The sequence below is a fragment of the Chiloscyllium plagiosum genome, unplaced genomic scaffold, assembly GCF_037043375.1.
Source record: "Chiloscyllium plagiosum isolate Xiang-an unplaced genomic scaffold, Cpla_swu_hap1 HiC_scaffold_11, whole genome shotgun sequence".
NCBI classification, from domain to species: Eukaryota; Metazoa; Chordata; class Chondrichthyes; order Orectolobiformes; family Hemiscylliidae; genus Chiloscyllium; species Chiloscyllium plagiosum.
This window is the reverse complement of record NW_028270149.1, coordinates 15,288,786-15,311,132: the sequence shown is the minus strand read 5'-3', so window position 1 is coordinate 15,311,132 and position 22,347 is coordinate 15,288,786. Positions and strand designations below refer to the sequence as shown.

Below are 22,347 nucleotides of genomic sequence, written 5' to 3'. Positions count from 1 at the left end.
TTGCGGGGATCAAATTAATTTAGGCCTTTGATTGTCTAAGCTCTCCACCATTAGAAATTTTCTTTATATCATGTCTAGCTTTGTTGTAGACTAATAGATAATGATTTATTGCTATTATTGATCACAACTCATTATCAATGAATCATGTAACAAAGTGAATTAAATGGATCATAGCCTTTTATTTCTATTAGTTCCTGTTTATTAATGTTTTCAATAATTTTTGATGCCTGATGTGAACCATTCACTCTTTTTATATGAACAGATGTTGGTTGTTATTGGCAGCTGGTTATTTCAGCTCCAGGACATGTCTGTAGGATATCCTCAAGGTTATGACCTGAGTCCAATTCCATTCAGCTACTTCGTCAATGACCTTTCATCTGTCATAAGGGGATGTTTGCCAATGATTGCACAATATTCAGTTTCATTCGCAACTCTAAGTGTTTCATGTCCAAATGAAACAAAACCTGGACAATATCTTGAAACAAGTTCCATTCATACCACACAAGTGTCAGGGAGAATTCAACCATCACCTCATGACATTTAAGGACATTGTCATCCCTGAATACTCCTCTATAACATCCTGGAGGCTACCATTGAATTGAACTGCGTTAGTCAGACAAACACAGTTGCTACATGAGCAGTTCGGATACTAGGAATCCTGCAACAGATAACTTAGGTCCTGATACCCCAAAACCTGTCCATTATCTCCAAGGGTAAAGTGAGGACTGCAGATGCTGGAGAGTCAGAGTCGCAAAGTATGGTGCTGGAAAAGGACAGCAGGTTAGGCAGCAGCTAATGAGCAGGAGATTCAATGTTTCAGGCATAAGCCCTTCATCAGGAATGTAGAGGGAGTAGAAGGGATCTGAGAGATAAATAGGGATGATGGGTTGGGGCTGGTGGGAGAGGGGAGACGTTAGGTGGGAAGATGATAGGTGGATGCAGATGGGAGGTAACATTCACGAGTGTGATGGAATATTCCTCACTTGCCTGGATTGGTGCAGCTCCAGTAACACTCAAGATGCTTGATACCATCCAGGACAAAGCAGCCCTCTTGACTTGCAACGGATTCACAAGCATGCAGTCCCTCCACCACCAATGCTCAACAGCAGCAGTGTGTACTATCCACAAGATGCCAACCAGAAATTCATCAAGGTTCCTTCAACAGCACCTCCCAAACGCACAACCAATTCCATCTAGACACAGGTAGAAAATATATGGGAAGACCACCAACTACAAATCACATGCTGTACTAACTTGGAAATGTATTGTTGTTCCTTCTATGTCACTAGGTCAAAGTTCTGGAACTCATTCCTTACTGCATTATTGGTCTGACACCACACCATGGACAGCAATGAATCAAGAAGTCAGCTCACCCACTACCTTCTGAACAATGTGGGATTAGAATGTAATAAGAGCTGACACCACAATGCTGCACGGTCTGAGATTACAATGTTGTGGGATTTGGGATTACAAGGCTGCATGGGCTGAAACAGCAATGTTACCTGTACCAGGACTGCATTGTTGCATGATCGAGAATTGCACTCCTGCTGATTTGGGATTGCTTTGCTACTTAAATCTAGCATCACAGGCAGGATCAAGAATTACAATACTGAGGGCTGTGAAAATTCAGCTCTTAATTTCCTGAACTTTCTGAAATTGGACTTTACTATCAGTGCCAGTATTTGTAATGTCATCACGGATGCTCCAGTGCACCACCCCTAATCTAATAAATACAGTCCTGCAGTCTGTAATAGGGGGATTAGGCGCAACATCAGGAATGTGAGATAGAGACTGCCTCGTCAGCACCCTGACCACAAATATCTCCCATATTACACTGGGTGATGGCTGACACATTGCTTTTTTTGTCAACCACTGGCAAATTCCAAATATTGAAACTTTTGTACAATTTTAATCTATAAGGATGCACTATTTTGAGAGATTCCAATATAGTGGTTTCCTGAATGGCTTTCCAATAGTTACAGCTATGGCTAAGAGGTTTTGAAGATGACTTAATTGCATGCAGCTGCAGATTTTTCATTAGATTGAATATTTACTTAAAACCTACATTTTCAGAAAGCCGAGCAACACCATCACTGAAGATTAAGAGATGGGTGATAAATATTGACAACACGGGTTCTGAGAGAGTGAGATTTTTATTTAAATATTCTTTAATGGATCTAGCATGAAAGCTTATTTCCCTTTCCTAAATCTTGACTAAACGGAACTATAGATATTTTTGAGCAATTTCCCCAAGTCCAATATTTGTAACTATCAACAGTTTTTCTTCCCCCAAACATTGCTGTAATTACAGAAACTGTTTTGGTTCAATTCTGCAACTGTGGAGACATAATTTATGAGAAGTACTCGATAACACACATATATTTGCCAAATACTGGTCTAGCGCTGAAACTTTCTAGACAGTTCAAATACTTTGCTGCTGTTCCCATCAGGCATTCCAAGTTTGGAGCACCAATTATATCTGTGGTGCTTACAGAGTTTTGTTTTGCCAGGAAATCCAAAAAGGTGCGCAAATAAAGGAATGGGGAATTCACCAGCTAACGGCAACTGAAATCAACTAAACTGAGAGAACAGGTTGGAAATGAACAGTCTTAGTTTTATTGGAGATGAATTCTTTTTAAATCAAACATTGTGAGGAAAAACATAATGGTGTGCCGGATTGCTCATCGACTCCAAACTTTGATGTTGTGTCAGACAAGGACCTTCTTGTATCTCAGCCAGAGAGAAAAAAAAAATTGAAAGTGTTCATAATTGCAATGAAGGAGAACGCTTAGGGAGTGTGATATCTGGCACAAGTCCCGACGCACTTCTCAAGTTAAGACGCTGGCTGCCTGTCCAACCTCTGAGGAGGAAGTCTTCAAAGGAACGGAAGCTAGCTGGCAAATAACAGCAGCTGTGTTCTTTCATTCCAAGTTGGTCTCGAGCCATATCCAGTGAGAAGCTGCAAGAACCATCCACACTTTAGCAGGTATACTCTCCTTTTGTGTTTGAGAATTAAGGGGTTATCATGATTCCCCGTGAAATTTATCCGAAATTTTCAGACTAGCTGCGTCATGCCTTAGGAATGAATGAACAGGAATAGGGCATTTAGATGGCTCAGTGGTGAGCACTGCAGTGACACGGCACCAGGGACCCATGTTTAATTCCAGCCTCAGGCAACTGTGTGAAGTTTGGGCATTCTCCCTGTGTCTGTATGGGTTTCCTCTGTGTGCTCCCGTTACCTCCTAAAGATGTGCAGGTTAGGCGGATTGGCTGGGGAAATGCAGGGTTACAGGGACGGGATGGGTCTGGGTTGGACGCTCTTCAGAGGGTTGGTGTAGACTCGATGGGCTGAATGGCCTGTCTCCATATTGTGGGCTTACATGATGATTTGACCTTCAAGCCTGCTCCAGCATTCAACAAGATCATGGCTGAGCTGGTGGTAATCTCACCTCCACTTCCTTATTTTCACCCCAGAAAACCTTGCCTCCCTCGTCTATCAAATACCTAACTCAGTTTGAATCAATCTAAAGACATGGCCTTCTAGGCTTTAGGGGAGATAATAACGCAACCTGCTAACCATTTGAGAGACTGTCTGAAAAGGGAGTCCTCTATTTCTTAAGCAACATTTCCTAATTTTCTTCTCCCCCACAAGTGGTGACGTCCTCCCAGTTTCTGTTGTTTGTGTATTTTGCCCTGAAGAGAGTTTGTCTTAAGGTCTTGACATGATCTGAATGAACACTGTTAGGATTCTGTCTGGCTGTTACTTTACTGTTAGTTTGCAGGCTGTACATGTATAAACAAGTTGGTTTACTGTGACTAGTTGTGTGGTTTAATTAAACAAAATCAGAGTTAATCAATCCTTAAGGAGTGCTTAATTATTAGGTCATTATCATTAACATGATAATGTGGAATGCATCAAGCCCTCAAACTGTTGAATGGAAAACAAAAGAGTTTATCCTAAAAGGTAGAAATGATGATTGACAACTTTCAGTCATACTAAAGTGTATGAGAAACCCTCAATATCCTTGTTCACCACTGCATCAGTGAGTGTTGAAAACACAGCAAACTGGGGGAGGAGTCTCCACAAATATCCCCATCCTCAATGATGGAAGAGCCCAGCACATCAGTGCAAAGCATAAGGCTGAAACATTCACAGAAATCTTCACCCAGAAGTGCCAAGTGTATAATACATCTCGGCCTTCTCCAGTGGTCCCCAGCAACACAGATATCAGTCTTCAGCCAATTTGATTTACTCCATATGACATCAAGAACCACTTTGACGCACTGAATACTGCAAAGGCTATGGACCCCGACAACATTCTGGCAATAGTACCGAAGACTTGTGCTCCAGAATTGTAGTTCCCCTAGCCAAGCTGTTCCAGTACTGTTACAACACTGGTATCCATCTGACAAACTGGAAAATTGACCAGGTATGTGCTGTACATAAAAAGCAGGACTTATCCAATCTGGCCAATTACTGCCCCATTAATCTACTCTCGGTCATCAGTATAGGTGATAGAAAGTGTCATCAGCAGATCTACCAAGCAGCACCTGTTCAGCAATAACTTACTCAGTGATGCTCAGTTTGGGTTCTGTCAAGACCACGCAGCTCCTGACCTCTTTACAGCCTTTGTTTAAATATAGCCAAAAAAGCTGACTTCCTGAGGTGAGGTGAGGAGAGGGTGACAGCTCTTAACATTGAAGTTGCATTCGACTGAGTGTGGCATTGAGGAGCCCTGGCAAAACTGGAATCATTGGGCATCAGGGGGCAAATCTCTGGTGGTTGGAGTAATACCTGGTACATAGGAAGATGGTTGTAGCTTTTGGATGTCAATCATCTCAGCTCCAGGACATCTCTGCAGGAGCTCCTCAGGGCAGTGTCCTAGGCCCAACAATCTTCAGCTGTTCATCAATGGCCTTCCCTCTATCATAAGGTCAGAGTGTAGATATTCAATAATGATTGCAAAATTTGCAACACCTCAAAGACTGAAGCACTCCATGTTCAAATGCAACAAGATCTGGACAAATGGCAAGTAACATTTGTGCCACACAAATGCCAGGCAATGACCATCACCAATAAGAGGCAAACTAACCACTGCCCCTAGACATTTAATGGTGTTACCATCACTGAATCCACCCCTATCAACATTCTCAGGTGACCATTGATCACAAATTCAGCTGGACTCACCACATAAATGTAATGGCTACAGGGCAGGCCAGAGGCTAGGAATACTGCAGCTATTTTCTCACTTCCTGACTCCCCAAAGCCTGTCCTCCATCTACAAAATACAAGTCAGGAGTGTATTTTGAGTGCACCTCCAACAAAACTCAAGACGTTTGACACCATCCAGGACAAAGCAGCCCACTTGATTGGCACCAAATCCACAAGCATCCACAAGCATCCTTTCCCTCCACCACTGACACCCAATACACACTGCCGCTGCTATCTACAAGGTGAACTACAGAAATTCATCAAAACTCCTTAGACAGCACCTACCAAATCCATGACCACTTCCATCTAGAAGGACAAGGAGAGCATTTAACAAGGGAGTACCACCACCTGCAAGTTCCCCTGCCAGTCCCACACTGTCCTGACTTGGAAATATATTGCTGTTCCTTCACTGTTGCTAGGTCAAAACGCTGGAATTCCCTCCCTATGGGCAATGTAGATTAACCTACAGCACACGGACTGCAGCAGTTCAAGAAGGCAGCTCACCCATCACCATCTCAAGGGCAACTAGGGACAGGCAATAAATGCTGGGCAGTCAGCGACATCCATGTCTCATGAATAGATCAAAAACACTAGGCACTCGCCTGCTTCATCCACTGTTTGCCCTTGGTTTTTATCTGAGGCTGCTAGAAGTACTCGTAAAGTTGAAAACTGTGATAAATGCCCCTTCTACTTGGGACGGTTTTGGGCTTGAGATTCCCATGAGTAAGTGGAGATATTGCTCTTTCATCAGGAAAGCTTTGATGACATCCTTGAACCATTGCCTCTGACAATGGTAACAGCTTACCATGAAAATTTCTGGAGTAGACAGTTTGTTTTGGAAGTCTTGTGTCAGGTATGTGAATGATACAGCCCACCCATTGAATTAGATTGATCTTAAGCAGTGCATCAATATAGAGGCCATTAGCCTGGGAGGGTCACTGATCTTGATGTGACAATTTTGCCTGTGCTAGAGACCTCAGAGACAAAACAGAAACTGCAACAGACTACTCACAAAGAACTGACAGAATTGAATATGAAGGAGAATAGCAACTTCATTTTCTATTGAAATCTCGGAGCTAACATCTCAAGCTGTCTACCTTTGTAAAGTCAAATGAAAAAGTCAAGAGGAAAAGGCTGATCTACGAGGTCATGATCAATCAATTAAGGGAATGATCAAGCCTTCAGGGGATTTCTTGCTCATCTCGCAAAGATGAATCAAGAGCTGAGAAAGGAAAGAGGGTCCGAGTTGTCTATGACTTACATAAATTATTTACATGAGAATATTGAAGGCATGATTAATAAGTTTGTAGGTGACACCAAAATTGGCGGCTTGGTAGACAGTGAAGGTTGTCGAAGATTACAAAGTGATCTTGATCAATTGGGTCAATGGGCTGAAGAGTGGCAGATACAGTTTAATTTGGATAAATGTGAGGTATTACATTTTGGTAAAACAAGCAAGGGCAGAGTTTATACAATTACAAGTCAGGCATGGGTAGTGTTGTGGAACAGAGAGACCGAGCAGTTCAAGTACATTAATCTTTGTGTCACAAGCAGTCAGGATGGTTAAGAAGACTTTTAGCACGCTTGCCCTTCATTGTTCAGATCTTTGAGTATCAGTGTTGGGACATTATGTTGAGGTTATACAGGACATTGGTGAACCTGCTTCTGGAATACATCATGCAGTTCTGGTCACCCTGTTATAGGAAGGATATTATTAAGCTGAAGAAGGTTCAGAAAAGATTTACCAGAATGTTGCCAGGAAAGGAAGTTTTGAGTTATAAGGAATGGCTGGATAGGCTGGGAATTATTTCACTGGAACATAGGAGGTTGAGGGGTGATCTCATGAAATCATGAGGGGCACAGATAAGACCATAAGACATAGGAGAAGAAGTTCGGCCATTCAGCCCATCAAGTATGCTCTGCCTTTCAATCATAGGTCATAATTTTCTCAAGCCCATTGTCTCACTTTTTCCCCGTAACCCTGGATCCCCTTGACAATCAAAAATCTATCTCTGTCTTAAACACATTCAATGACCTGGCCTCCACAGCCTTCTGGGGCAGTGAATTCCAGAGATTCCCCACTCTCTGGTTGAAGCAGTTTCTCATTATGTCTGTTCTGAAAGGTCTTTCCTTTACTTTCAAATATGCCCTTGGGTCCTAGTCTCTCCTACTAACGGAAACATCTTCCCAACATCTATTCTGCCCAGGCCATTCAGTATTCATAGAACATAGAACATAGAAGAATACAGCGCAGTACAGGCCCTTTGGCCCTCGATGTTGCGCCGATCCAAGCCCACCTAACCTATACTAACCCACTATCCTCCATATACCTATCCAATGCCCGCTTAAATGCCCATAAAGAGGGAGAGTCCACCACTGCTACTGGCAGGGCATTCCATGAACTTACGACTCGCTGAGTGAAGAACCTACCCCTAACTTCAGTCCTATATCTACCCCCCCCTTAATTTAAAGCTATGCCCCCTTGTAATACCCGACTCCATACGCGGGAAAAGGTTCACACTGTCAACCCTATCTAACCCCCTAATCATCTTGTACACCTCAATCAAGTCACCCCTAAACCTTCTTTTCTCTAATGAAAACAGCCCCAAGTGTCTCAGTCTTTCCTCATACGATCTTCCTTCCATACCAGGCAACATCCTGGTAAACCTCCTCTGTACCCGTTCCAGTGCCTCCACATCCTTCCTATAGTATGGCGACCAAAACTGCACACAATATTCCAGATGCGGCCGCACCAGAGTCTTATACAACTGCATCATGACCTCAGGACTCCGGAACTCAATTCCTCTACCAATAAAAGCCAGTACGCCATATGCCTTCCTCACCGCACTATTTACCTGGGTGGCAACTTTCAGAGATCTGTGTACATGGACACCAAGATCCCTCTGCTCATCCACACTACCAAGTATCCGACCATTAGCCCAGTACCCCATCTTTTTGTTATTCTTCCCAAAGTGAATCACCTCACACTTAGCTACATTGAATTCCATTTGCCACCTTTCTGCCCAGCTCTGCAGCTTCTCTATATCCTGCTGTAACCTGCCACATCCTTCCTCACTGTCAACAACTCCTCCGACTTTCGTATCATCCGCAAACTTGCTCACCCAACCTTCTAACCCCTCTTCCAGGTCATTTATAAAAATGACAAACAGCAATGGTCCCAAAACAGATCCTTGCGGAACACCGCTAGTGACGGCACTCCATGAAGAAACTTTGCCATCAACTACTACCCTCTGTCTTCTTCCATCCAGCCAATTCCTAATCCAAACCTCCAACTCACCCTCAATGCCATATCTCCGTATTTTCTGCAGTAGCCTACCATGGGGAACCTTATCAAACGCCTTACTAAAATCCATATATACCACATCTACCGCTTTCCCCTCATCAACCTCCTTCGTCACCTTTTCAAAGAATTCAATAAGGTTTGTGAGGCACGACCTGCCCTTCACAAAACCATGCTGACTATCCTTGATCACATTATTCCTATCCAGATGTGCATAAATCCTATCCCTTACAATTCTCTCTAAGACTTTGCCCACAACAGAAGTGAGACTCACCGGCCTATAGTTACTAGGGTTATCCCTACTCCCCTTTTTGAACAAGGGAACCACATTTGCTATCCTCCAGTCTTCTGGCACTACTCCTGTAGACAAAGAGGACATAAAAATCAAGGCCAATGGCTCTGCAATCTCCTCCCTTGCTTCCCAGAGAATCCTAGGATAAATGCCATCAGGCCCAGGGGACTTATCTATTTTCACCTTTTCCAGGATTTCCAACACCTCTTCTCTACATACCTCAAAGCCATCCATTCTACTTATTTGTGACTCAGTATTCACATTGACGACAATGCCCTGTTCCTGAGTAAATACTGAAGAAAAGTATTCATTCAGTGTCTCCCCAATCTCTTCCGCCTCCACACGCAACTTCCCACTACTATCCTTGACTGGACCTATTCCTACCCTAGTCATTCTTTTATTCCTAACATACTATAGAAAGCCTTAGGGTTTTCCCTAATCCTACCGACTAAGGACCTTTCATGTCCCCTCCTTGCTGCTCTTAGCTCTCTCTTCAAGTCCTTCTTGGCTACCCTATAACTCTCAATCGCCCCAATTGAACCTTCACGTCTCATCTTGAGATAGGCCGCCCTCTTCCATTTAACAAGGGATTCCAATTCCTTATTAAACCACGGCTCCCTCGCACGACCCTTTCCTCCCTGCCTGACGGTACATAATTATCAAGGACACTCAATAGTTGCTCCTTGAACAAGCTCCACATATCATTTACACTCTTGCCTTGGAGTCTACTTTTCCAAGCCACACATCCTAAGTCATGCCTCACCGCATCATAATTTCCCTGACCCCAGCTATAACTCTTGCCCTGTAGTACACACTTATCCCTCTCCATCACGAGTGTAAAAATCACCGAATTATGGTCACTATCCCCAAAGTGCTCACCTACCTCTAATTCTAACACCTGGCCTGGTTCGTTACCCAGAACCAAATCCAGTATGGCCTCACCTCTTGTTGGCCTGTCTACATATTGTGTCAGGAAACTCTCCTGCACACATTGAACAAACACTGACCCATCTAACGAACTTGAGCTATAGCTTTCCCAATCAATATCAGGAAAGTTAAAGTCCCCCATAACAACCACCCTATTACTGTCACTCATCTCCTGAATCACCTTCCCTATCCTTTCTTCAATGATTCTAGGACTATTAGGAGGCCTGTAAAAGACTCCTAACAGGGTGACCTCACCTTTCCTATTCCGAACCTCAGCCCAAACTACCTCAGATGGCAAGTCCTCATCCATCGTCCTTTCCACCACTGTAATACTATCTTTGACAAGCAATGCCACACCTCCCCCTCTTTTACCCCCACCTCTGACCCTACTAAAACATTTAAATCCTGGAATCTGCAACAGCCAATCCTGTCCCTGTTCTAGCCATGTCTCCGTAATAGCCACAACATCGAAGTCCCAGGTACCAACCCACGCTGCAAGTTCACCTACCTTATTTCGTATACTTCTTGCATTGAAGTATACACACTTCAAGCCACTTTCCTGTTTACAGGCACCCTCCTTTGAAATTGATGCCATGTTCCTAACCTCCCTACACTCCAGGCCCTGCACCCTGAAGCTACAATATGGGTTCCCATGCCCCTGCAGAGTTAGTTTAAACCCCCCCCAAGAGCACTAGCAAACCTCCCCCCAAGGATACTGGTGCCCCTCAGGTTCAGGTGTAGACCATCCTGTTTATAGAGGTCCCACCGTCCCCAGAAAGAACCCCAGTTATTCAAAAACCGGAATCCCTCCCTCCTGCACCATCCCTGTAGCCACGCATTTAAGTGTTCTCTTTCCCTATACCTCGAATCTCTATCAAGTGGCACGGGTAACAAACAAGACTTCGGGCTGCTCCCCCTCCCCCTCCAAGACCCGGAAAACACGATCAGAGACATCACGTACCCTTGCACCTGGGAGGCAACATACCAAACGTGAGTCTCTCTCGTTCCCACAAAACCGCCTATCTGTGCCCCGAACTATACTGCAGCGGTGTTTTTTTTTTCTCTTTCACTCTCTCTTCACAGAAAGAGCGGGAGCACCAGGGGGAAGTGACAACGACCAGAGGGGTAGCCGGGAAGGAAAGCGGTGAGTCCCCAATTACTACTGCTCTGCTCTTCTTCACCCTTCCCCAATTACTACTGCTCTGCTCTTCTTCACCCTTCCCTTCTGAGTAACGGGGACAGGCTCCGTGCCAGAGGCCTGAGCCCCGTTACTTACCCCTGGTAAGTCATCCCCCCCACAAGTATCCAAAACGGTATACTTGTTCTTGAGGGGAACGACCGCAGGGGGTCCCTGCACTGGCTGCTTCCTCCCAGTCCCCCTCACTGTCACCCATCTATCTGCCATCTTTGGAGTTACTACTTCCCTATAACTCTGATCTATGACCCCCTCTGCCTCCCGAATGATCCGAAGTTCATCCAACTCCAGCTCCAGTTCCCTAACACGGTCTTGGAGGAGCTGGAGATGGGTGCACTTCCTGCAAGTGTAATCGGCAGGGACGTCGATGGCATCCCTCACCTCAAACATGTTGCAGGAGGATCATTGCACTGCCTTCACTGCCATCCCTCTAAAGCTAACTTTTATTTAAAAAAAAAACTGGGTCTAAAGAATACAACAAGCAAAATTCAGCACTTACCTACTTACCACAACAGGTGTTATTATTAGGTTAGAGGAGGAGGGCGGGTGGGAGGCACTACCCGTGTAGTGCCTCGGGTTCCTCTCCTTCGCGCTTTTAAAGGGGGAAAAAACCTACCCAGGTAAGCTTACACTAACTGCTTCCGGGTCTCGGCTGCCCCTCTGGTCGTCGTCACTTCCCCCTGGTGCTCCCGCTCTTTCTGTGAAGAGAGAGTGAAAGAGAAAAAAAAAACACCGCTGCCCGCTACCGGTAAGTACTTTTAAAACCAAACGGTCTTACCTTCGCTGCTGCTCGCACTGGAAATGACCGACGGCTTCGAAGGGTGAGTATAAATACTCACCGCTTTCCTTCCCGGCTGCCCCTCTGGTCGTCGTCACTTCCCCCTGGTGCTCCCGCTCTTTCTGTGAAGAGAGAGTGAAAGAGAAAAAAAAAAACACCGCTGCAGTATTCAATTAGATCCTCCCCCAGCCTCATTCTTCTAAACTCCATCAAGTATAGTGCCAAATCCTCAAACGTTCCTCATATGTTAAGCTTTTCATTCCTGGGACTATTCTCCGTGAACCTCCTCTGAACGTGCTCCAGGGCCAGTATATCCTTCCTGAGATGTAGGGCGCAAAACTGCAACAGTACTCCAAATGTGGTCTGACCAGAGCCTTATAGACTCTCAGAAGTACATCACTGCTTTTATATTAGTCACAGAAATTTGAGGGTGCATACATGAGGATCAGTGGTTGGCACAACATCATGGGCTGAAGGGCCTGTTCTGTGCTGTACTGTTCTATGTTCTATGTTCTATGTTCTATATTCAAGTCCTCTCATTTGCCTTCTTAACTACTGACTCAACCTGCAAGTTTATCTTGAGAGAATCCTGGACTAGAATTCCCAAGTCTCTTCACACTTCAGACTTCTGAATTTTCTCCCCATTTAGAAAGTAGTCTATGCCTCTATTCTTCCTACCAAACTGCTTAATCTCATACTTTCTCATGATGTACTCCATCTGCCACTTCTCATGTCCTCTACCATGAAGACTCACGTGAAGTAATTAATCAATTCCTCAGCCACTTCCTTGTTCTCCACAACTATCTCTCCTGATTCCTTTTCCAACTGTCCAATGTCCACTTTTGCCTCTCTTTTGCCCTTTATATATGTAAAGAAACTCTTATAGTCTTCCTTTACATTACTGGCTAGCTTACCCTCATATTTAGTCTTCTCCCCTCTCATTATTTGTTGCCATCTGCTGGTCTTTGTAAGCTTCCCAATCCCCTGGTTTCCCAATGCCCATGGCCACATTATATGCTTTCTCTTTTGCTTTTATGCTATCCCTGACTTGCCTGGTCAGCCATGGTTACCTCATTCGTCCTGTACCCTGCTTCTCCTTCCTCAGGATGAATCCCTGCTGTGTGGTGAGTGGCATGTACTGAGGTAATGTCTAACAAATCTGTGAGAAATCTTTGAGGAAATAACGAGCAGTTTAAGTCCTTGTATGGTGAATGGCAGGTGATCTTACCTGGGTGTGGAGGGTTTCAAGACTAGGGGCATATTTTTAAAGTTAGAGGAGAAAGCTTTAAAAAAGACATGAGGGGCAATTTTTATCTTTTTTTAAACGCTGTGTGGTTTGTGTGTGGAATGGACTTCCAGAGGAAGTGGTGGATTTGGGTACAGTTACAATGTTTAAAAGACATTTGGATAAGTTCATGAACAAGAAATGTTTGGAGGGATATGGGCCAGGTGCAAGCAGATTGGAGTCTTTAGTTAGGGATTAGGGATTGGAGTCTTTAGGTATGGATTGGTTGGACCAAAGGGTCTGTTTTAATGATCCATCACTCTGCGACTCTGAAGAAGGAAGCAAGGTGAGCTATGAGCTCTGTATCATTTCCCAAACTGGGTAAGGTTATGAGTGGCGAGGAGGATGCAAGGACAAGTTGAGTAAGTGGGCAAACGCATGTCAGATGTACAAACATGGGTTAGCGGTGAAATTATTCATGTCAGTGTGACAAAACAGAAAAAGCAGAATATTATTTAAATGGGGTTTTATTGGGATCTGGGTGTTCTTGTACATGAAATGAAAATAAACAGATAAGTACAACAAGTAATTTGGAAGACAAATGGCATATTGGCCTTCCTTGTAAAAGGATTTGAGTTGAGAAGTAAGGATGTCTTTCTGCAGTTATAGGGGGCTCCAGTGTGACCACACCTGGAGTGTTGCATGTAGTCCTAGATTCCTTACCTAAGGAAGGATACATTTGCCATACAGGGAAGACAGCAGAGATTCATTGGGAAGGATGGCAGGACTGTGCTATGAGGAGAAATTTGTTCAACTGGGCCTGTGTTCACTAAAGCTTAGAGGAATGAGAGCTGAACTGATTGAAACATATACAATTCTTAAGGGTAGATGTAGAGAGTAATGCTTCCCTGGTTGGGGATGCTAGTAGCAGGAGTCACAGTTTCAGGATATGAGATGAGGAGACAATTCTTCACTCAAAGAGTAGTCTACCTGTGGAATTCTCTACCACAGAAGCCTGTTAAGGCCAAGTCACTGAATATATTCAAGAATGTGAGAGAAAATGTTTCAACTTTTAAAGGCGTTAAGGGGTTTGGGGAGAAATTGGGACGATGGAGTTGAGGTAAAGGGTCAGCAACGATCATATTGAAACGCGGACAAGAGTTGGAGGGCTGAATGGCCTATATCTCCAATGTTTCTGTGGAAAAATAAATAAAAGTTAGTTTTTCAACAACTGAAATGTACCATATCACAATAAAAGTAAAAGTTAAATCGACCATTGTCCAACCAGATCAGAAGGCTGCTCTCTCATTAGAGAGAGAGAGAGAGACAACCCACCACTGGTGGTTTAACCTGAGACTCATCACACCTCAAATGAGGGGAAAGGTTGAAAAGGACAGTCCTTCCTGGTAATCTTGGCAGGTGCAGGAATTGAACCTATGTTGTTGCCAACACTCTGCACCACAAATCAGACAGCAAAGATAACTGACACACCCCTTACCACAGTACAGTTCTGATTAAAATGTGTTTGATATCCAACAATAGATTGAAAAGACAGAATTTTCTGGAATCATAGACAGATCAGCTGTTGTTTCATTTTACATTGTTCAAAATTTGAATGGTGAAGGAAAATAGACCCTCAGATGATTATCTTATGGAGCCCACACTGTTTATTCAATGACGTTATATGAGACCTCAATCTTTGCATTTACAATCCATGATAGGTTATTAATACATCCCAAAATAACATAAAAATCCATCTAGCACTTTTCAACTGACTTTATGAGTTAAACAAAAAGCCACAAATTGTATTCATATAATGCCTTCAACACAGTAGAACATAATTCCAAACACTATTTTCACCAAACTGCATGGGTCCACAATGGCATTTGTAAAATAAAGAGACTGCACAGTAAAACAGATAGGACAAAGATAATGAAAGGAAACATTGGCCCACAGGAATGCTAGCAAACAATAAAGACCATCATTAAAATAACACAAGCAAAAGGAATAAATATTCTTGTCAGTACTTCTGAAGCATAATCTGCAGCTTTATTTTTGCATTATACTAGGTTCATTCCTACTTACAAAAAAATTAAAAACCTCCTTCAGATGCACCTTAAAACCTATCTCTTTGCCGTATCTTATGTACCAGTGTCTGAATTTGTTTGCAAACTTGCCAATGGATCTTCTTGAAATACATCAAAGGTACCACATAAATGCAAGGTGATTTTGTTGTTACACTGCAAAATAGCTTCAGCTGAATAGGTAAGCCAATGACTTCACCTGACTCACTCAAATATAAGTGGGAATTAAATGTAAACAAACTCAATTATTTTCAATTGCTTTATCACAGCTCAAATCTAAAAGCAGATTTTGGGACTAGCTGGATTGCAAATATGACACTGTTACTAATTTATAAACAGTGTGAATTCTAATTCTGGTGTTCAGGTTCAATCTCAACCAACACTACCTAGAAGTCTGTGGGAAGCTAGACAAGTGATTGCTGGCCCCCTTGCTGAGATGTTTGTATCACCAATAGTCACAGGTGAGATGCCAGAAGACTGGAGGTTGGCTAATGTGGTACATTATTTAAGAAAGCTGGTAAGGACAAGCCAGGGAACTATAGACCGGTGAGCCTGACGTCTGTGGTGGGCAAGTTGTTGGAAGGAATTCTGAGGGACAGTATTTACACATATTTGGAAAGGCAAGGACTAATTAGGGATAGTCAACATGGCTTTGTGCATTGGAAATTATGTCTCAAGAACTTGATTGAGTTTTTTGAAAAAGTAACAGGCTCATAGTTCTTTGAAAGTAGAGTTGCAGATGGATAGGACAGTGCAGAAGGCGATCGGTATGTTTTCCTTTATTGGTCAGAGCACTGAGTATAGGAGTTGGGACATCATGTTGTGGCTGTACAGGACATTGGTTAGGCCACTTTTGGAATATCGCATGCAATTCTGGTCTCCTTCCTATCAGAAGGGTTCAGAAAAGATTTACAAGGATGTTGCCAAGGTTAGAGGATTTGAGCTATAGGGAGAGGCTGGGGCTGTTTTCCCTCGAGCATCGAAGGCTGAGGGGTGACCTCATAGAAGCTTTTAAAATCATGACGCACAAGGATTAAATAAATAGATAAAGTCTTTTCCCTGGGGTGCAGGGGTCCAGAACTAGAGGACATAGGTTTAGAGTGAGAGGGGAAAGAAATAAAAGGGACCTAAAGAGCAATTGTTTCACACAGAGGGTGGTGTGTGTAAGGAATGAGCTGCCAGAGGAAGTGGTGGAGACTGGTACTATTGCATTATTAAAAAGGCATATGAATAGGAATGGTTGAAAGGAATACGGGCCAAGTGATGGCAGGTGGGACTAGATCAGGTTGGGATTTCTGGTCGGCATGGACCAGTTGGAGTGAAGGGTCTGTTTCCATGCTGTACATCTCTGTGCTTCTATGACTATATGACTATTCTGCACAGTAGGTAATCCCATTCTGCCTTGCTTAATGAGATGACACATGACTTTGCACTGCACTCATTTATGTTGATACAAAACAGCCACTGAACTTGTTTTAGAACATAGATCATTGAATGTTACAGTGCAGTGCAGGCCCTTTGGCCCTCGATGTTGCGCCAACCTGCGAAATTAGTCTAATGCCCATCTAACCCATACCATTCCATTATTATCCATACACATGTCCAATACCCATTTAACATCAGCGTGTCTTCTCCAATTGCAGGGGGGCTGTTCCATGCCCTTACTGCTCTCTGAGTAAATAAACTACCCCTGATATCTGTCTTAAATCTATTACCCCTCAATTTAAAGCTATGTCCCCTCGCGTTAGCCTTCACCATCCAAGGAAAAAGGCTCTCACTGTCCACCCTATTTAACCTTCTCATTATCTTATATGTCTCGATTAAGTCACCTCTCAACCTTCTTCTCTCCAGCGAAAACAGCCTCAGTTCCCTCAGTCTTTCCTCATAAGATACCAGACAACATCCTAATAAATCTCTTCTGAACCCTTTCCAAAACTTCCACGTCCTTCCTATAATGCAGTGACCAGAACTGCGTGCAATACACCAGGTGCAACCTTACCAGCGTCTTGTATAGCTGCAGCATGACTTCGTGGCTCCGAAACTCAAGCCCCCTACCAACAAACGCCAACACACAATGCCTTCTGAACAACCTTATTAATCTGGGTGGCAACTTTCAGGGATTTATGCACTTGGACACTGAGATCTCTCTGTTCATCTACACTGCCAAGAATGTTACCATTAATCCAGTACTCTGCGTTCCTGTTACTTCTTCCGAAGTGAACTACCTCACACTTTTCTGCATTAAACTCCACTTGCCACTTCTCAGCCCAGCCCTGCATCTTATCTGTGCCCTTTTGTAACCCACAACATCCTTCAGCACAATCCACACTCTGCACAATTTCCCCAAGTCAATTTCAGATGCAGCGTTCTGCAGTTTTTCTCAATTTAAATAATACACTGTTCTTTTGTTTTCCTTTCCAAGATAAACAACGTCACAATTTCCCACATTATACCCCATTTGCCAAGCATTTTCCCACTTACTTAGCCCAGTCATATTGCTCTGTAATAGATTTGAATCTCTCTCACAACCTTTCTTTCTACCTATTTTTGTGTTCTCTGCAAACTGGGCTACAGTACATTTACTTCCTTCTTCTAAGTTTGCAATACATATTGGTCACAGGTCATCAACCGGGAGAAGAGTCCTCTGTCCTCACTTACTGTTTCCTGCACTTAAGCCAATTCTCTACCCATGCTGAAAAATGTGTTGCTGGAAAAGTGCAGCAGGTCAGGCAGCATCCAAGGAGCAGGAGAATCGACATTTCGGGCATAAGCCCTTCTTCAAGGCTTATGCCCGAAATGTCGATTCTCCTGCTCCTTGGATGCTGCCTGACCTGCTGCGCTTTCCCAGCAACACATTTTTCAGCTCTGATCTCCAGCATCTGCAGTCCTCACTTTCTCCTAATTCTCTACCCATTCCAATTTACTACTTCTGACACCATCTTATGACTCACCCTTTTATCAGGGACCTTGTCAAACATCTTCTGGAAGTCCAAATGCAGCACCCTCTATTACAAAGCTTATTTCACAAATGATTAAACAAAATGAGGAAGATTCATGATGGGCCCCAATAATTGCTCCAATTTCAAATCTGTATGTTGTAAAAATTCATTTACAGAGGCCAGCAGATAAACTTATGGGTTATGGAACTGAACTTTTAACAACTTGGCATCTCAAAAAGGTTTGAGTTACAGTGATTAACTTTAGAATTACTGAAAAGATTTATTACTCGAGAGTTTGGCTAGGAGCATGGATGCAGGTTCAAATTTCTGTTTGACAATGTGCAATTATCACTGGGACATAGTCACAAGGGGTTTATCATTTGTGTGCAAGCTTGGATTATTTTGCAGTAAAAATCACTCAGTCAAAAACTTAGTGACAAAGCAAAAATGTTTAAAACGAAGCTACCTTAGAGTTAGCATCATTTCTTGACTGTGACCACCTAGTATTTCAAGTCTAGACGATTCTATGTACCAAGGTCACGTTATACTAAGAATAAAATATGTGTCTGCCTGTACACAGCTGTGTAATTAAATACTATCCAGGAAAACAAACAAAATTCATTATAATTTTAATGTCAAATTATATATATATATATAGGAAAATAATAATTAAAATAATTAATTCCATTATAAAAGACTGACTTTAATCTTACACTGATTTATATTAGTTGCGCTTGTGAAAAGGTATCCTGATCGGCAGATACTTTTAAATATGTCAGGAGGCCTTTTATAAAAAGTTAAGCTGCAAATAATGTCTTTAAGATTAGAACAAAATTTAGAGACAAATATTCATAGAAGTTATATAAATATATGTGTTGAAAATGAGATTAAATTGATATGAATTAAACAATTTATTGATTAATAATCAAGATTAATTCTGCAAATTGGAAAGACAAATTAAACTGAAATAAAGAATATGCCAGCCAGTCTAAGGATGAACAGACCCATTCACATGGAGGGAGGGAGGGGCTTGAATTTTTGACAAGTTGTTAGAACATCTCAACTCCAAAGACCCCACCAGTTAGCAATATCCAAAAGGAGATATGCTTTCGTGGATCTGAAATCTCTTAGATTTGAGTACACAGGGCAGATCACACCTTAAATGCATTATCTGGACTGACATAACTCCAATTATTAAAGTTCACTTTTAAATGTTCTGCGACTTACATATGAAAGAACTGAAGCTAACATGTTCATTCTAAAAGATGAGAGACTTAACAAATGACCCAGGTATTTTTCAATATGTAATTTCAGTTACATCACACTGTAAATTTTGCTATAAATTCTGTGTCTTATGATCTTATACTCCACAACCACCTGATGAAGGAGCAGTGCTCCGAAAGCTAGTGCATCCAAATAAACCTGTTGGACTATAACCTGGTGTTGTGTGATTTTTAACTTTGTACATCCCAGTCCATCACCGGCATCTCCGAATCGTAATTGTATGAATGTATGACTCTTCTGCATTCAGACTTAACTAACTCTGAATTATATTCTACATTACAACTCTGTGCTAAAATATATTTCTCTTTAAACTAATTTGCTGAATTTATGATCTGATTAGTTTTGTCTTACCCTAAGGGTGAAATTGTTGCTTTGAATCTGAGATTTGAAAGTAATTTTTGATCAATTGGATTAATTCCAAATGGGCTTCAATCCAAACTAGACTAACATCCATTCTCATGTTAACTTTGATGAACAGCTAGACCTGCCAGTCAGGATGATTAACGGTGATAAAAGAGTTTTTCTTTGTTATCTATTTTTACTGCTGCTTTGAGCCTTTCTTGTGGGGCTCAGAGAGATTATATCATGCTGCTTTCAGAAGTGCAATTTTACATTGGGATTCAATAAATGAATGACCCCATGCCCCTCTGATCTATTTAATTTTAGGATGCAGTGATTGATATAAATAATGCTAAAGTGAACAAATAGTTCATGTTTTCCTATTCTGAACAAGAAGCTTTCTGAAACAACTGGTCACTTTTTGAAGTCTTCTCCATCAGTATAATAAAGCATATGCAATGTTATCCCTTGAGAAAAATTGAACCAATTATTTCTTAGTTTGGTGATGGTTATTGATAAGTTAAGTTTGATCACAGAATCACTAACCACAAGGGAAGCCATTTTGATCATCTTGTCTGCACCAGCTTTCTCTCCATTTTCTTGCACGTTGTTTTCAACAAAATAATTACTCAATGTCGTCATGATTCTCTTAACTGAAGCTGTAACCACCACATTTCCAGACAATGCATTCCAAACCACAACTACTGAGTGAAAAACATTTTTTCACATCACATTTGCTCCTTTTGAAAATCACTCTCAATTTACGTCCTCTCATTCCTGATCCTTTCATGAGTTGCTACATTTTCTCCTTATCGACTTTATCTAGCCCACTCATGATTTTGAAAATGTTGTTCAGATCACCTCTTCGTCCTCTTCTCTCCAAAGATGTCTCCCACGCTTCAAATTTTACAGCATGCATCTGATCTAAAAATATCTTTTGCCCAATAGTAAGTGACAGGATCAATATAAGGCATGCTTTACCAACCATTCTGCCTTTTGCCCTTTCTCCCCAACCATACTATAAAAATTCCATGTATTCCGAATTGTAACATGGTGTATTTTGTACAATAGAAGTACTGTCACAATTAAAGAAAGAAGCAAAATATATGATTTATTTGATGGGCCAAATAACCTTCTTCTGTTTGCAATGATTCAACAAATGGTATTCCATTATTTTTGTGCTTTGTGAGTACACAGTATACCATCCTTAAAACAACTCAAATAAAAGAAAAAATCTTTTAGTAATCATGTAGCAAAGTCATAAATCAACTTAGAAAGAACTTTGACATATACAACATTGTCGCTCCTTTAAATCCCATATCTGTTACAGATAGACCATTAGCTCTGAGGAGCTGTCAAATAAGCAATACCTTTGGTAATCATTGAAGGTAACCAATTGTATATCAATGTAAACTCACTTTAGAACCAATCTGAGAATTAGGGGTCCCTTGAAACCATTGTAGTGCTTGCCAAGACCGTGATGTGAAACATTGAGCTTGGGAAATACATTCTGTTGGAGTTCTGGGCCATTGCACTCAACATTTGATTGCACAATTACACAAAAAAATCACATCATTCAGATAGGCTATCAATTTGTTCACTTGTCATATAGTCATAGAGATATATAGCAGAGAAACAGACCCTTCAGTCCAACTCATCCATGTTGACTAGATAGTCTAAATTAATACAGTATCATTGCCAGAATTTGGACCATATCCCTCTAAATTCTTCCTAACAAAGTTCCCATCCAGGTGCCTTGAAATGTTTAATTGTACCAGCCTCCACATTTCTCTGGCAGCTCATTCCATACACACACAACCTTCTGCATGAAAAAGTTGCCCCTCAGATCCCTTTTATACCTTTCCCCTCTCAACCTAAACCTTTTCCCCTCGAGTTTTGGACTCCACGACATTGGAACAAAGACCTTGGCTAGTCACACTATCCATGCTGCTCAGGATTTCATAAACCTCTATTGAAACTCATAAAACTCAGCCTCCGATGCTCCAATTTTGGAAGTTAATTCTGCTTTCTCTCCACAGATACTGCCAGAACTGTTGAGTTTCTCCAAAGCTTTCTGTTTTTGTTTATGTCAGGTCTCCAGCACTAGCATTTCTTTGTTTTATATCGGCCGAGTGAATCTCTTTTGAGCAGGCTATAGTGGCAGTATATCATTTTTTAAAATATGTGGACCACAAATGTGCATAGTATTTCAGAAGCAGCTTCATGAACACTCTGTATGGTTGTAACAAGACCTCCCTATTTTTAAACTCCAGCCCTGTAGCAATAAAGGTCAAAATTCCATTTGCCTTCTTAAATCTTTGCTGCACTTATATTCTAATGTTTTAAATTTTATGCAAATATCATTCAGATCGCTCTAAGCTGCATTATTTTAGAATCTCTGGTTGTTGGTTTGCTCACTGAGCTGGAAGGTTCATTTTCAGACATTTCGTCACCATGTTAGGTAACATCTTCAGTGATCCTCCAGATGAAGCACTGGTGGTTTAGCCTGCTTTCTATTTATATGTTTGAGTTTCCTTGGGTTGGTGATGAAATTTCCTGTGGTGACATCATTTCCTGTGGTGATGTCATTTCTGATTATTTTTGGTAAATGGGATCCAAGTCAATATATTTGTTGATAGAATTCCGGTTGGAATGCCATACTTCTTGGAATTCTTGCGTCTAGAATCTTTCTCCATTTAAATAATAGTCTGCATTTTTATTCTTTCTACAAATGTGCACAATCTCACTTTCCTACATTAAACTCTATCTGC

General features: G+C 41.9%; 1 long non-coding RNA gene across 1 annotated transcript in view; it reads left to right on the top strand.

Annotated features, from left to right (window-relative positions):
- The first annotated feature begins 2,931 nt into the window (after positions 1-2,931).
- Positions 2,932-22,347, top strand: part of LOC148148754 (uncharacterized) — a 43,504-nt gene continuing 24,088 nt past the window's right edge. Inside the window, exons 1-2 of the long non-coding RNA XR_015758611.1 lie at positions 2,932-2,986; positions 10,816-10,876. This is a non-coding gene — a long non-coding RNA (uncharacterized LOC148148754). The remainder of the gene's footprint in view (positions 2,987-10,815; positions 10,877-22,347) is intronic.